Raw genomic sequence first — 15,317 nt, 5'->3', positions numbered from 1 at the left:
CACATGCACATTCTCTCTCATTCCCACATGCATCCTCTCTCACACTCCCAAAAGCACCCTCTCTCTCTCTCCCACATGCAGCCTCTCTCTCACTCCCACACGCACCCTCTCTCTCATTCCCACACGCACCCTCTCTCTCACTCTCACACCCACCCTCTCTCTCACTCCCACACGCACCCTCTCTTTCAATCCCAGACGCACCCTTTCTCTCACGCCTGCACGCAAGCTCTCTCTCACTCCCACATGCTCCCTCTCTCTCACGCACACACGCACCGTCTCTCTCACTCATACACGCACCCTCTCTCTCACACCCACACGCACCCTCTCTCTCAAACCCACACGCACCCTCTCTCACTTCCACATGCACCCTCTCTCTCTCCCTAACGCACCCTCTCTCTCACTCCCACACACACTCACCCTCTCTCTCACTCCCACACGCACCCTCTCTCTCTCACTCCCACACGCACCCGCTCTCTCAGTCCCACACACACCCTCTCTCTCACTCCCACATGCGCCCTCTCCCTCACTACCACACGCACCTTTTCTCTCATTCCCACACACATCTTGTCTCTCAATCCCACACTCACCCTCACTCTCACTCCCACACGCAACCTCTCTCACTCCCACACGCACCCTCTCTCTCACTCCCACATGCACATTCTCTCTCACTCCCACATGCACCCTCTCTCACACTCCCAAAAGCACCCTCTCTCTCACTCCCACATGCAGCCTCTCTCTCACTCCCACACCCAACCTCTCTCTCACTCCCAGACGCACCCTTTCTCTCACGCCCACACGCAAGCTCTCTCTCACTCTTACACGCTCCCTCTCTCTCATTCCCACACGCACCCTCTCTCTCATTCCCACACGCACCCTCTCTCTCACTCCCACACGCAACCTCTCTCACACCCACACGCAACCTCTCTATCTCTCTCTCCCACATGCACACTCTCGCTCACGCACACACGCACCCTCTCTATCACTCATACACGCACCTTCTCTCTCACACCCACACGCACCCTCTCTCTCACGCACACACGCACCCTCTCTCTCACTCCCACACGCACCCTCTCTCTCACTCCCACACGCACCCTCTCTCTCACTCCCACACGCACCCTCTCTCTCACTCCCACACGCACCCTCTGTCTCACTCATACACGCACCCTCTCTCTCACACCCACACGCACCCTCTCTCTCAAACCCACACGCACCCTCTCTCTCACTCCCACACGCACCCTCACTCTCACTCCCAAATGCACCCTCACTCTCATTCCCACGTGCACCTTCTCTCTATCTCCCACACGCACCCTCTCTCCCACACCACACACACCCTCACTCTCACAGACATAATCTCTCTCTCTCTACCGCATGCACCCTCTCTCTCACTCCCAAACGAACCCGCTCTCTCACTCCCGCAAGCATCCTCTCTCACTCCCACATGCACCTTCTCTATATCTCCCACACGCACCCTCTCTCTCACTTCCACATGCACCCTCTCTCTCTCTCCCAAACGCACCCTCTCTCTCACTCCCACACCCACTCACCCTCTCTCTCACTCCCACACGCACCCTCTCTCTCTCAATCCCACACGCACCTGCTCTCTCAGTCCCACACACACCCTCTCTCTCACTCCCACACGCGCCCTCTCCCTCACTACCACACGCACCTTTTCTCTCATTCCCACACACATCTTGTCTCTCACTCCCACATGCACATTCTCTCTCACTCCCACACACACCCTCTCTCACACTCCCAAAAGCACCCTCTCTCTCACTCCCACATGCAGCCTCTCTCACACTCCCAAAAGCACCCTCTCTCTCACTCCCACATGCAGCCTCCCTCTCACTCCCACACGCACCCTCTCTCTCAATCCCACACGCACTCACTCTCTCACTTCCACACCCACCCTCTCTCTCACTCCCAGACGCACCCTTTCTCTCACACCCACACGCAAGCTCTCTCTCACTCTTACACGCTCCCTCTCTCTCATTCCCACAGGCACCCTCTCTCACATTCCCACACGCACCCTCTCTCTCACTCCCACATGCAACCTCTCTCAATCCCACACGCACTCTCTATCTCTCTCTCCCACATGCACCCTCTCTCTCACGCACACACGCACCCTCTCTCTCACTCATACACACACACTCTCTCTCACACCCACACGCATCCTCTCTCTCACACCCACACGCACCCTCTCTCTCACTCCCATATGCACCCTCACTCTCACTCCCACACGCACCCTCTCTCTCACGCACACACGCACCCTCTCTCTCACACATACACGCACCCTCTCTCTCACACCCACACGCACCCTCTCTCTCAAACCCACACGCACCCTCTCTCTCACTCCCACACGCACCCACACTCTCACTCCCAAGTGCACCCTCACTCTCACTCCCACATGCACCTTCTCTCTATCTCCCACACGCACCCTCTCTCCCACACGACACGCACCCTCACTCTCACAGTCATAATCTCTCTCTCACTCCCGCATGCACCCTCTCTCTCACTCCCAAACGAACCCGCTCTCTCACTCCCACACGCATCCTCTCTCTCACTCCCACACGCACCCTCACTCTCACTCCCACACGCTCCCTCTCTCTCATCCCCACAGGCACCCTCTCTCTCATTCCCACAAGCACCCTCTCTCTCACTCCCACACGCAAACTCTCTCACTCCCACACCCACTCTCTCTCTCTCTCTCCCACAGGCACCCTCTCTCTCACGCACACACGCACCCTCTCTCTCACTCATACACGCACCCTCTCTCTCACACCCACACGCACCCTCTCTCTCAAACCCACTTGCACCCTCTCTCTCACGCCCACACGCACCCTCACTCTCACTCCCACACGCACCCTCTCTCTCACTCCCACATGCACCTTCTCGCTATCTCCCACACGCACCCTCTCTCTCACTTCCACATGCACCCTCTCTCTCACTCCCAAATGAACCCTCTCTCTCACTCCCACATGCACCCTTTCTCTCACTCCCACATGCTCCCTCTTTCTCATTCCCACACGCACCCTCTCTCTCACTCCCACACGCACCCTCACTCTCACTCCCACACGCACCCTCTCTCACTCCCACACGCACCCTCTCTCTCACTCCCACATGCACATTCCCTCTCACTCCCACACGCACCCTCTCTCACACTCCCAGACGCACCCTTTCTCTCACACCCACACGCAAGCTCTCTCTCACTCTTACACGCTCCCTCTCTCTCATTCCCACACGCACCCTCTCTCTCATTCCCACACGCACCCTCTCTCTCACTCCCACACGCAACCTCTCTCACACCCACACGCATCCTCTCTATCTCTCTCTCCCACATGCACACTCTCGCTCACGCACACACGCACCCTCTCTATCACTCATACACGCACCTTCTCTCTCACACCCACACGCACCCTCTCTCTCACGCACACACGCACCCTCTCTCTCACTCCCACACGCACCCTCTCTCTCACTCCCACACGCACCCTCTCTCTCACTCCCACACGCACCCTCTCTCTCACTCATACACGCACCCTCTCTCTCACACCCACACGCACCCTCTCTCTCAAACCCACACGCACCCTCTCTCTCACTCCCACACGCACCCTCACTCTCACTCCCAAATGCACCCTCACTCTCATTCCCACGTGCACCTTCTCTCTATCTCCCACACGCACCCTCTCTCCCACACCACACACACCCTCACTCTCACAGACATAATCTCTCTCTCTCTACCGCATGCACCCTCTCTCTCACTCCCAAACGAATCCGCTCTCTCACTCCCGCAAGCACCCTCTCTCACTCCCACTTGCACCTTTTCTCTATCTCCCACACGCACCCTCTCTCTCACTTCCACATGCACCCTCTCTCTCTCTCCCAAACGCACCCTCTCTCTCACTCCCACACGCACCCTCTCTCTCTCAATCCCACACGCACCCTCTCTCTCTCAATCCCACACGCACCCGCTCTCTCAGTCCCACACACACCCTCTCTCTCACTCCCACACGCGCCCTCTCCCTCACTACCACACGCACCTTTTCTCTCATTCCCACACACATCTTGTCTCTCACTCCCACATGCACATTCTCTCTCACTCCCACACACACCCTCTCTCACACTCCCGAAAGCACCCTCTCTCTCACTCCCACATGCAGCCTCCCTCTCACTCCCACACGCACCCTCTCTCTCAATCCCACACGCACCCTCTCTCTCACTCCCACACCCACCCTCTCTCTCACTCCCAGACGCACCCTTTCTCTCACATCCACACGCAAGCTCTCTCTCACTCTTACACGCTCCCTCTCTCTCATTCCCACAGGCACCCTCTCTCACATTCCCACACGCACCCTCTCTCTCACTCCCACACGCAACCTCTCTCACTCCCACACGCACTCTCTATCTCTCTCTCCCACACGCACCCTCTCGCTCACGCACACACGCACCCTCTCTTTCACTCATACACGCACACTCTCTCTCACACCCACACGCATCCTCTCTCTCACACCCACACGCACCCTCTCTCTCACTCCCACACGCACCCTCACTCTCACTCCCACACGCACCCTCTCTCTCACGCACACACGCACCCTCTCTCTCACTCATACACTCACCCTCTCTCTCACACCCACACGCACCCTCTCTCTCAAACCCACACGCACCCTCTCTCTCACTCCCACACGCACCCTCACTCTCACTCCCAAGTGCACCCTCACTCTCACTCCCACATGCACCTTCTCTCTATTTCCCACACGCACCCTCTCTCCCACACCACACGCACCCTCACTCTCACAGTCATAATCTCTCTCTCACTCCCGCATGCACCCTCTCTCTCACTCCCAAACGAACCCGCTCTCTCACTCCCACACGCACCCTCACTCTCACTCCCACACGCTCCCTCTCTCTCATCCCCACAGGCACCCTCTCTCTCATTCCCACACGCACCGTCTCTCTCACTCCCACAAGCAAACTCTCTCACTCCCACACCCACTGTCTCTCTCTCTCTCCCACAGGCACCCTCTCTCTCACGCACACACGCACCCTCTCTCTCACTCATACACGCACCCTCTCTCTCACACCCTCATGCACCCTCTCTCTCAAACCCACTTGCACCCTCTCTCTCACTCCCAAACGCACCCTCACTCTCACTCCCACACGCACCCTCTCTCTCACTCCCACATGCACCTTCTCGCTATCTCCCACACGCACCCTCTCTCTCACTTCCACATGCACCCTCTCTCTCACTCCCAAATGCACCCTCTCTCTCACTCCCACATGCACCCTTTCTCTCACTCCCACATGCTCCCTCTTTCTCATTCCCACACGCACCCTCTCTCTCACTCCCACACGCACCCTCACTCTCACTCCCACACGCACCCTCTCTCACTTCCACACGCACCCTCTCTCTCACTCCCACATGCACATTCTCTCTCATTCCCACATGCACCCTCTCTCACACTCCCAAAAGCACCCTCTCTCTCACTCCCACATGCAGCCTCTCTCTCACTCCCACACGCACCATCTCTCTCATTCCCACACGCCCCCTCTCTCTCACTCTCACACCCACCCTCTCTCTCACTCCCACACGCACCCTCTCTCTCAATCCCAGACCCACCCTTTCTCTCACGCCCACACGCAAGCTCTCTCTCACTCCCACACGCTCCCTCTCTTTCACGCACACACGCACCGTCTCTCTCACTCATACACGCACCCTCTCTCTCACACCCACATGCACCCTCTCTCTCAAACCCACACGCACCCTCTCTCACTTCCACATGCACCCTCTCTCTCTCCCTAACGCACCCTCTCTCTCACTCCCACACACAATCACCCTCTCTCTCACTCCCACACGCACCCTCTCTCTCTCACTCCCACACGCACCCGCTCTCTCTGTCCCACACACACCCTCTCTCTCACTCCCACATGCGCCCTCTCCCTCACTACCACACGCACCTTTTCTCTCATTCCCACACACATCTTGTCTCTCACTCCCACACGCACCCTCACTCTCACTCCCACACGCAACCTCTCTCACTCCCACACGCACCCTCTCTCTCACTCCCACATGCACATTCTCTCTCACTCCCACACGCACCCTCTCTCACACTCCCAAAAGCACCCTCTCTCTCACTCCCACATGCAGCCTCTCTCTCACTCCCACACCCACCCTCTCTCTCACTCCCAGACGCACCCTTTCTCTCACGCCCACACGCAAGCTCTCTCTCACTCTTACATGCTCCCTCTCTCTCATTCCCACACGCACCCTCTCTCTCATTCCCACACGCACCCTCTCTCTCACTCCCACACGCAACCTCTCTCACACCCACACGCAACCTCTCTATCTCTCTCTCCCACATTCACACTCTCGCTCACTCCCACACGCACCCTCACTCTCACTCCCAAATGCACCCTCACTCTCATTCCCACGTGCACCTTCTCTCTATCTCCCACACGCACCCTCTCTCCCACACCACACACACCCTCACTCTACCAGACATAATCTCTCTCTCTCTACCGCATGCACCCTCTCTCTCACTCCCAAACGAATCCGCTCTCTCACTCCCGCAAGCACCCTCTCTCACTCCCAAATGCACCTTCTCTCTATCTCCCACACGCACCCTCTCTCTCACTTCCACATGCACCCTCTCTCTCTCTCCCAAATGCACCCTCTCTCTCACTCCCACACCCACTCACCCTCTCTCTCACTCCCACACGCACCCTCTCTCTCTCAATCCCACACGCACCCGCTCTCTCAGTCCCACACACACCCTCTCTCTCACTCCCACACGCGCCCGCTCCCTCACTACCACACGCACCTTTTCTCTCATTCCCACACACATCTTGTCTCTCACTCCCACATGCACATTCTCTCTCACTCCCACACACACCCTCTCTCACACTCCCAAAAGCACCCTCTCTCTCACTCCCACATGCAGCCTCTCTCTCACTCCCACACGCACCCTCTCTCTCAATCCCACACGCACCCTCTCTCTCACTCCCACACCCACCCTCTCTCTCACTCCCAGACGCACTCTTTGTCTCATGCCCACACGCAAGCTCTCTCTCACTCTTACACGAACCCTCTCTCTCATTCCCACAGGCACCCTCTCTCACATTCCCACACGCACCCTCTCTCTCACTCCCACACGCAACCTCTCTCACTCCCACACGCACTCTCTATCTCTCTCTCCCACACGCACCCTCTCGCTCACGCACACACGCACCCTCTCTCTCACTCATACATGCACACTCTCTCTCACACCCACATGCACCCTCTCTCTCACACCCACACGCACCCTCTCTCTCACTCCCACACGCACCCTCACTCTCACTCCCACATGCTCCCTCTCTCTCACGCACACACACACCCTCTCTCTCACTCATACACGCACACTCTCTCTCACACCCACACGCACCCTCTCTCTCAAACCCACACGCACCCTCTCTCACACTCCCACACGCACCCTCACTCTCACTCCCAAGTGCACCCTGACTCTCACTCCCACATGCACCTTCTCTCTATCTCCCACACGCACCCTCTCTCCCACACCACACACACCCTCACTCTCACAGACATAATCTCTCTCTCTCTACCGCATGCACCCTCTCTCTCACTCCCAAACGAACCCGATCTCTCACTCCCGCAAGCACCCTCTCTCACTCCCACATGCACCTTCTCTCTGTCTCCCACACGCACCCTCTCTCTCACTTCCACATGCACCCTCTCTCTCTCCCCCAAACGCACCCTCTCTCTCACTCCCACACCCATTCACCCTCTCTCTCACTCCCACACGCACCCTCTCTCTCTCAATCCCACACGCACCCGCTCTCTCAGTCCCACACACACCCTCTCTCTCACTCCCACACGCGCCCTCTCCCTCACTACCACACGCACCTTTTCTCTCATTCCCACACACATCTTGTCTCTCACTCCCACATGCACATTCTCTCTCACTCCCACACACACCCTCTCTCACACTCCCAAAAGCACCCTCTCTCTCACTCCCACATGCAGCCGCTCTCTCACTCCCACACGCACCCTCTCTCTCAATCCCACACGCACCCTCTCTCTCACTCCCACACCCACCCTCTCTCTCACTCCCACACGCACCCTTTCTCTCACGCCCACACGCAAGCTCTCTCTCACTCTTACACGCTCCCTCTCTCTCATTCCCACAGGCACCCTCTCTCACATTCCCACACTCACCCTCTCTCTCACTCCCACACGCAACCTCTCTCACTCCCACACGCACTCTCTATCTCTCTCTCCCACACGCACCCTCTCGCTCACGCACACACGCACCCTCTCTCTCACTCATACACGCACACTCTCTCTCACACCCACACGCACCCTCTCTCTCACACCCACACGCACCCTCTCTCTCACTCCCACACGCACCCTCTCTCTCACGCACACACGCACCCTCTCTCTCACTCATACACGCACCCTCTCTCTCACTCCCACACGCACCCTCACTCTCACTCCCAAGTGCACCCTCACTCTCACTCCCACATGCACCTTCTCTCTATCTCCCACACGCACCCTCTCTCCCACACCACACGCACCCTCACTCTCACAGTCATAATCTCTCTCTCACTCCCGCATGCACCCTCTCTCTCACTCCCAAACGAACCCGCTCTCTCACTCCCACAAGCACCCTCTCTCTCACTCCCACACGCACCCTCCCTCTCACTCCCACACGCTCCCTCTCTCTCATCCCCACAGGCACCCTCTCTCTCATTCCCACACGCACCCTCTCTCTCACTCCCACACGCAAACTCTCTCACTCCCACACCCACTCTCTCTCTCTCTCTCCCACAGGCACCCTCTCTCTCACTCATACACGCACCCTCTCTCTCACACCCACACGCACCCTCTCTCTCAAATCCACTTGCACCCTCTCTCTCACTCCCACACGCACCCTCACTCTCACTCCCACACGCACCCTCTCTCTCACTCCCACATGCACCTTCTCGCTATCTCCCACACGCACCCTCTCTCTCACTTCCACATGCACCCTCTCTCTCACTCCCAAATGCACCCTCTCTCTCACTCCCACACCCACTTCACCCTCTCTCTCACTCCCATACGCACCCTCTCTCTCTCACTCCCACACGCACCCGCTCTCTCAGTCCCACAAACACCGTCTCTCTCACTCCCACATGCGCCCTCTCCCTCACTACCACACACACCTTTTCTCTCATGCCCACACACATCTTGTCTCTCACTCCCACACACACCTTCTCTCACTCCGACACACACTTTCCCTCTCAATCCCACAAACATTTTTTTCACTCCCACACACACCTTCTCTCTCACTCCCTCACCAACTCTCTCACTGCCACACCCAAACACACACCCTCTCTCTCACGCCCACACGCACCCTCTCTCATGCCCACACGCACTCTCACTCTCACTCCCACACGCACCCTCTCTCTCACTCCCACATGCACCCTTTCTCTCACTCCGACATGCTCCCTCTTTCTCATTCCCACACGCACCCTCTCTCTCACTCCCACACGCACCCTCACTCTCACTCCCACACGCACCCTCTCTCACTCCCACACGCACCCTCTCTCTCACTCCCACATGCACATTCTCTCTCCTTCCCACACGCACCCTCTCTCACACTCCCAAAAGCACCCTCTCTCTCACTCCCACATGCAGCCTCTCTCTCACTCCCACACGCACCCTCTCTCTCATTCCCACACGCATCCTCTCTCTCACTCTCACACCCACCCTCTCTCTCACTCCCACACGCACCCTCTCTCTCAATCCCAGACGCACCCTTTCTCTCACGCCTACACGCAAGCTCTCTCTCACTCCCACATGCTCCCTCTCTCTCACGCACACACGCACCGTCTCTCTCACTCATACACGCATCCTCTCTCTCACACCCACACGCACCCTCTCTCTCAAACCCACACGCACCCTCTCTCTCACTTCCAAATGCACCCTCTCTCTCTCTCCCTAACGCACCCTCTCTCTCACTCCCACACACACTCACCCTCTCTCTCACTCCCACACGCACCCTCTCTCTCTCACTCCCACACGCACACGCTCTCTCAGTCCCACACACACCCTCTCTCTCACTCCCACATGCGCCCTCTCCCTCACTGCCACACGCACCTTTTCTCTCATTCCCACACACATCTTGTCTCTCACTCCAACACGCACCCTCACTCTCACTCCCACACGCAAACTCTCTCACTCCCACACGCACTGTCTCTCTCTCTCTCCCACACGCACCCTCTCTCTCACGCACACCCGCACCCTCTCTCTCACTCATACACGCACCCTCTCTCTCACACCCACACGCACCCTCTCTCTCAAACCCACATGCACCCTCTCTCTCACTCCCACACGCACCCTCTCTCTCACTCCCACACGCACCCTCTCTCTCACTCCCACCCGCACCCTGTTTCTCACTCCCACACGCACCCTCTCTCTCACACCCACATGCACATTCTCTCTATCTCCCACACGCACCCTCTCTCTCACTTCCACATGCACCCTCTCTCTCACTCCCAAATGCACCCTCTCTCTCACTCCCACACCCACTTCACCCTCTCTCTCACTCCCATACGCACCCTCTCTCTCTCATTCCCACACGCACCCGCTCTCTCAGTCCCACAAACACCGTCTCTCTCACTCCCACACGCGCCCTCTCCCTCACTACCACACGCACCTTTTCTCTCATTCCCACACGTCTTGTCTCTCACTCCCACACACACCTTGTCTCACTCCCACACACACTTTCCCTCTCAATCCCACAAACATTTTTTTCACTCCCACACACACCTTCTCTCTCACTCCCTCACCAACTCTCTCACTCCCACACCCACACACACACCCTCTCTCTCACGCCCACACGCACCCTCTCTCACTTCCACACGCACCCACACTCTCACTCCCACACGCACCGTCTCTCTCACTCCCACATGCACCTTCTCTCTCTCTCCCACACGCACCCTCTCTCTCACTCCGACACGCACCCTCTCTCTCACTCCCACATGCACCCTTTCTCTCACTCCCACATGCTCCCTCTTTCTCATTCCCACACGCACCCTCTCTCTCACTCCCACATGCACCCTCACTCTCACTCCCATACGCAACCTCTCTCACTCCCACACGCACCCTCTCTCTCACTCCCACATGCACATTCTCTCTCAATCCCACACGCACCCTCTCTCACACTCCCAAAAGCACCCTCTCTCTCACTCCCACATGCAGCCTCTCTCTCACTCCAACACGCACCCTCTCTCTCATTCCCACACCCACCCTCTCTCTCACTCCCAGACGCACCCTTTCTCTCAAGCCCACACGCAAGCTCTCTCTCAGTCTTACACGCTCCCTCTCTCTCATTCCCACAGGCACCCTCTCTCTCATTCCCACACGGACCCTCTCTGTCACTCGCACACGCAACCTCTCTCACTCCCACACGCACTCTCTATCTCTCTCTCCCACACGCACCCTCTCTCTCACGCACACACGCACCCTCTCACTCACTCCCACACGCACCCTCACTCTCACTCCCACACGCACCCTCTCTCTCACGCACACACGCACCCTCTCTCTCACTCATACACGCACCCTCTCTCTCACACCCACACGCACCCTCTCTCTCAAACCCACACGCACCCTCTCTCTCACTGCCACACGCACCCTCACTCTCACTCCCAAGTGCACCCTCACTCTCACTCCCACATGCACCTTCTCTCTATCTCCCACACGCACCCTCTCTCCCACACCACACGCACCCTCACTCTCACAGTCATAATCTCTCTCTCACTCCCGCATGGACCCTCTCTCTCACTCCCAAACGAACCCGCTCTCTCACTCCCACACGCACCCTCTCTCTCACTCCCACACGCAACCTCACTCTCACTCCCACATGCTCCCTCTCTCTCATCCCCACAGGCACCCTCTCTCTCATTCCCACACGCACCCTCCCTCTCACTCCCACACGCAAACTCTCTCACTCCCACACCCACTCTCTCTCTCTCTCCCACAGGCACCCTCTCTCTCACGCACACACGCACCCTCTCTCTCACTCATACACGCACCCTCTCTCTCACACCCACACGCACCCTCTCTCTCAAACCCACTTGCACCCTCTCTCTCACTCCCACACGCACCCTCACTCTCACTCCCACACGCACCCTCTCTCTCACTTCCACATGCACCCTCTCTCTCACTCCCAAATGCACCCTCTCTCTCACTCCCACATGCACCCTTTCTCTCACTCCCACATGCTCCCTCTTTCTCATTTCCACACGCACCCTCTCTCTCACTCCCACACGCACCCTCACTCTCACTCCCACACGCACCCTCTCTCACTTCCACACGCACCCTCTCTCTCACTCCCACATGCACATTCTCTCTCATTCCCACATGCACCCTCTCTCACACTCCCAAAAGCACCCTCTCTCTCACTCCCACATGCAGCCTCTCTCTCACTCCCACACGCACCCTCTCTCTCATTCCCACACGCCCCCTCTCTCTCACTCTCACACCCACCCTCTCTCTCACTCCCACACGCACCCTCTCTCTCAATCCCAGACGCACCCTTTCTCTCACGCCCACACGCAAGCTCTCTCTCACTCCCACACGCTCGCTCTCTCTCACGCACACACGCACCGTCTCTCTCACTCATACACGCACCCTCTCTCTCACACCCACATGCACCCTCTCTCTCAAACCCACACGCTCCCTCTCTCACTTCCACATGCACCCTCTCTCTCTCCCTAACGCACCCTCTCTCTCACTCCCACACACACTCACCCTCTCACTCACTCCCACACGCACCCTCTCTCTCTCACTCCCACACGCACCCGCTCTCTCAGTCCCACACACACCCTCTCTCTCACTCCCACATGCGCCCTCTCCCTCACTACCACACGCACCTTTTCTCTCATTCCCACACACATCTTGTCTCTCACTCCCACACGCACCCTCACTCTCACTCCCACACGCAACCTCTCTTACTCCCACACGCACCCTCTCTCTCACTCCCACATGCACATTCTCTCTCACTCCCACAGGCACCCTCTCTCACACTCCCAAAAGCACCCTCTCTCTCACTCCCACATGCAGCCTCTCTCTCACTCCCACACCCACCCTCTCTCTCACTCCCAGACGCACCCTTTCTCTCACGCCCACACGCAAGCTCTCTCTCACTCTTACACGCTCCCTCTCTCTCATTCCCACACGCACCCTCTCTCTCACTCCCACACGCAACCTCTCTCACACCCACACGCAACCTCTCTATCTCTCTCTCCCACATGCACACTCTCGCTCACTCCCACACGCACCCTCACTCTCATTCCCATGTGCACCTTCTCTCTATCTCCCACACGCACCCTCTCTCCCACACCACACACACCCTCACTCTCACAGACATAATCTCTCTCTCTCTACCGCATGCACCCTCTCTCTCACTCCCAAACGAATCCGCTCTCTCACTCCCGCAAGCACCCTCTCTCACTCCCACATGCACCTTCTCTCTATCTCCCACACGCACCCTCTCTCTCACTTCCACATGCACCCTCTCTCTCTCTCTCCCAAACGCACCCTCTCTCACACTCCCACACCCACTCACCCTCTCTCTCACTCCCACACGCACCCTCTCTCTCTCAATCCCACACGCACCCGCTCTCTCAGTGCCACACACACCCTCTCTCTCACTCCCACACGCGCCCTCTCCCTCACTACCACACGCACCTTTTCTCTCATTCCCACACACATCTTGTCTCTCACTCCCACATGCACATTCTCTCTCACTCCCACACACAGCCTCTCTCACACTCCCAAAAGCACCCTCTCTCTCACTCCCACATGCAGCCTCTCTCTCACTCCCACACGCACCCTCTCTCTCAATCCCACACGCACCCTCTCTCTCACTCCCACACCCACCCTCTCTCTCACTCCCAGACGCACCCTTTCTCTCACGCCCACACGCAAGCTCTCTCTCACTCTTACACGCTCCCTCTCTCTCATTCACACAGGCACCCTCTCTCACATTCCCACATGCACCCTCTCTCTCACTCCCACACGCAACCTCTCTCACTCCCACACACACTCTCTATCTCTCTCTCCCACACGCACCCTCTCGCTCACGCACACACGCACCCTCTCTCTCACTCATACACGCACACTCTCTCTCACACCCACACGCACCCTCTCTCTCACACCCACACGCACCCTCTCTCTCACTCCCACACGCACCCTCACTCTCACTCCCACACGCACCCTCTCTCTCACGCACACACGCACCCTCTCTCTCACTCATACACGCACCCTCTCTCTCACACCCACACGCACCCTCTCTCTCAAACCCACACGCACCCTCTCTCTCACTCCCACACGCACCCTCACTCTCACTACCAAGTGCACCCTCACTCTCACTCCCACATGCACCTTCTCTCTATCTCCCACACGCACCCTCTCTCCCACACCACACACACCCTCACGCTCACACACATAATCTCTCTCTCTCTACCGCATGCACCCTCTCTCTCACTCCCAAACGAACCCGCTCTCTCACTCCCGCAAGCACCCTCTCTCACTCCCACATGCACCTTCTCTCTATCTCCCACACGCACCCTCTCTCTCACTTCCACATGCACCCTCTCTCTCTCCCCCAAACGCACCCTCTCTCTCACTCCCACACCCACTCACCCTCTCTCTCACTCCCACACGCACCCTCTCTCTCTCAATCCCACACGCACCCGCTCTCTCAGTCCCACACACACCCTCTCTCTCACTCCCACACGCGCCCTCTCCCTCACTACCACACGCACCTTTTCTCTCAGTCCCACACACATCTTGTCTCTCACTCCCACATGCACATTCTATCTCACTCCCACACACACCCTCTCTCACACTCCCAAAAGCACCCTCTCTCTCACTCCCACATGCAGCCTCTCTCTCACTCCCACACGCACCCTCTCTCTCAATCCCACACGCACCCTCTCTCTCACTCCCACACCCACCCTCTCTCTCACTCCCAGACGCACCCTTTCTCTCACGCCCACACGCAAGCTCTCTCTCACTCTTACACGCTCCCTCTCTCTCATTCCCACAGGCACCCTCTCTCACATTCCCACACTAACCCTCTCTCTCACTCCCACACGCACTCTCTATCTCTCTCTCCCACACGCACCCTCTCGCTCACGCACACACGCACCCTCTCTCTCACTCATACACGCACACTCTCTCTCACACCCACACGCACCCTCTCTCTCACACCCACACGCACCCTCTCTCTCACTCCCTCACGCACCCTCACTCTCACTCCCACACGCACCCTCTCTCTCAC

This window comes from Carcharodon carcharias, chromosome 14 (assembly GCF_017639515.1).
Source record: "Carcharodon carcharias isolate sCarCar2 chromosome 14, sCarCar2.pri, whole genome shotgun sequence".
NCBI classification, from domain to species: Eukaryota; Metazoa; Chordata; class Chondrichthyes; order Lamniformes; family Lamnidae; genus Carcharodon; species Carcharodon carcharias.
The sequence above is the reverse complement of the archived record's forward strand: the minus strand, read 5'-3'. Positions refer to the sequence as shown.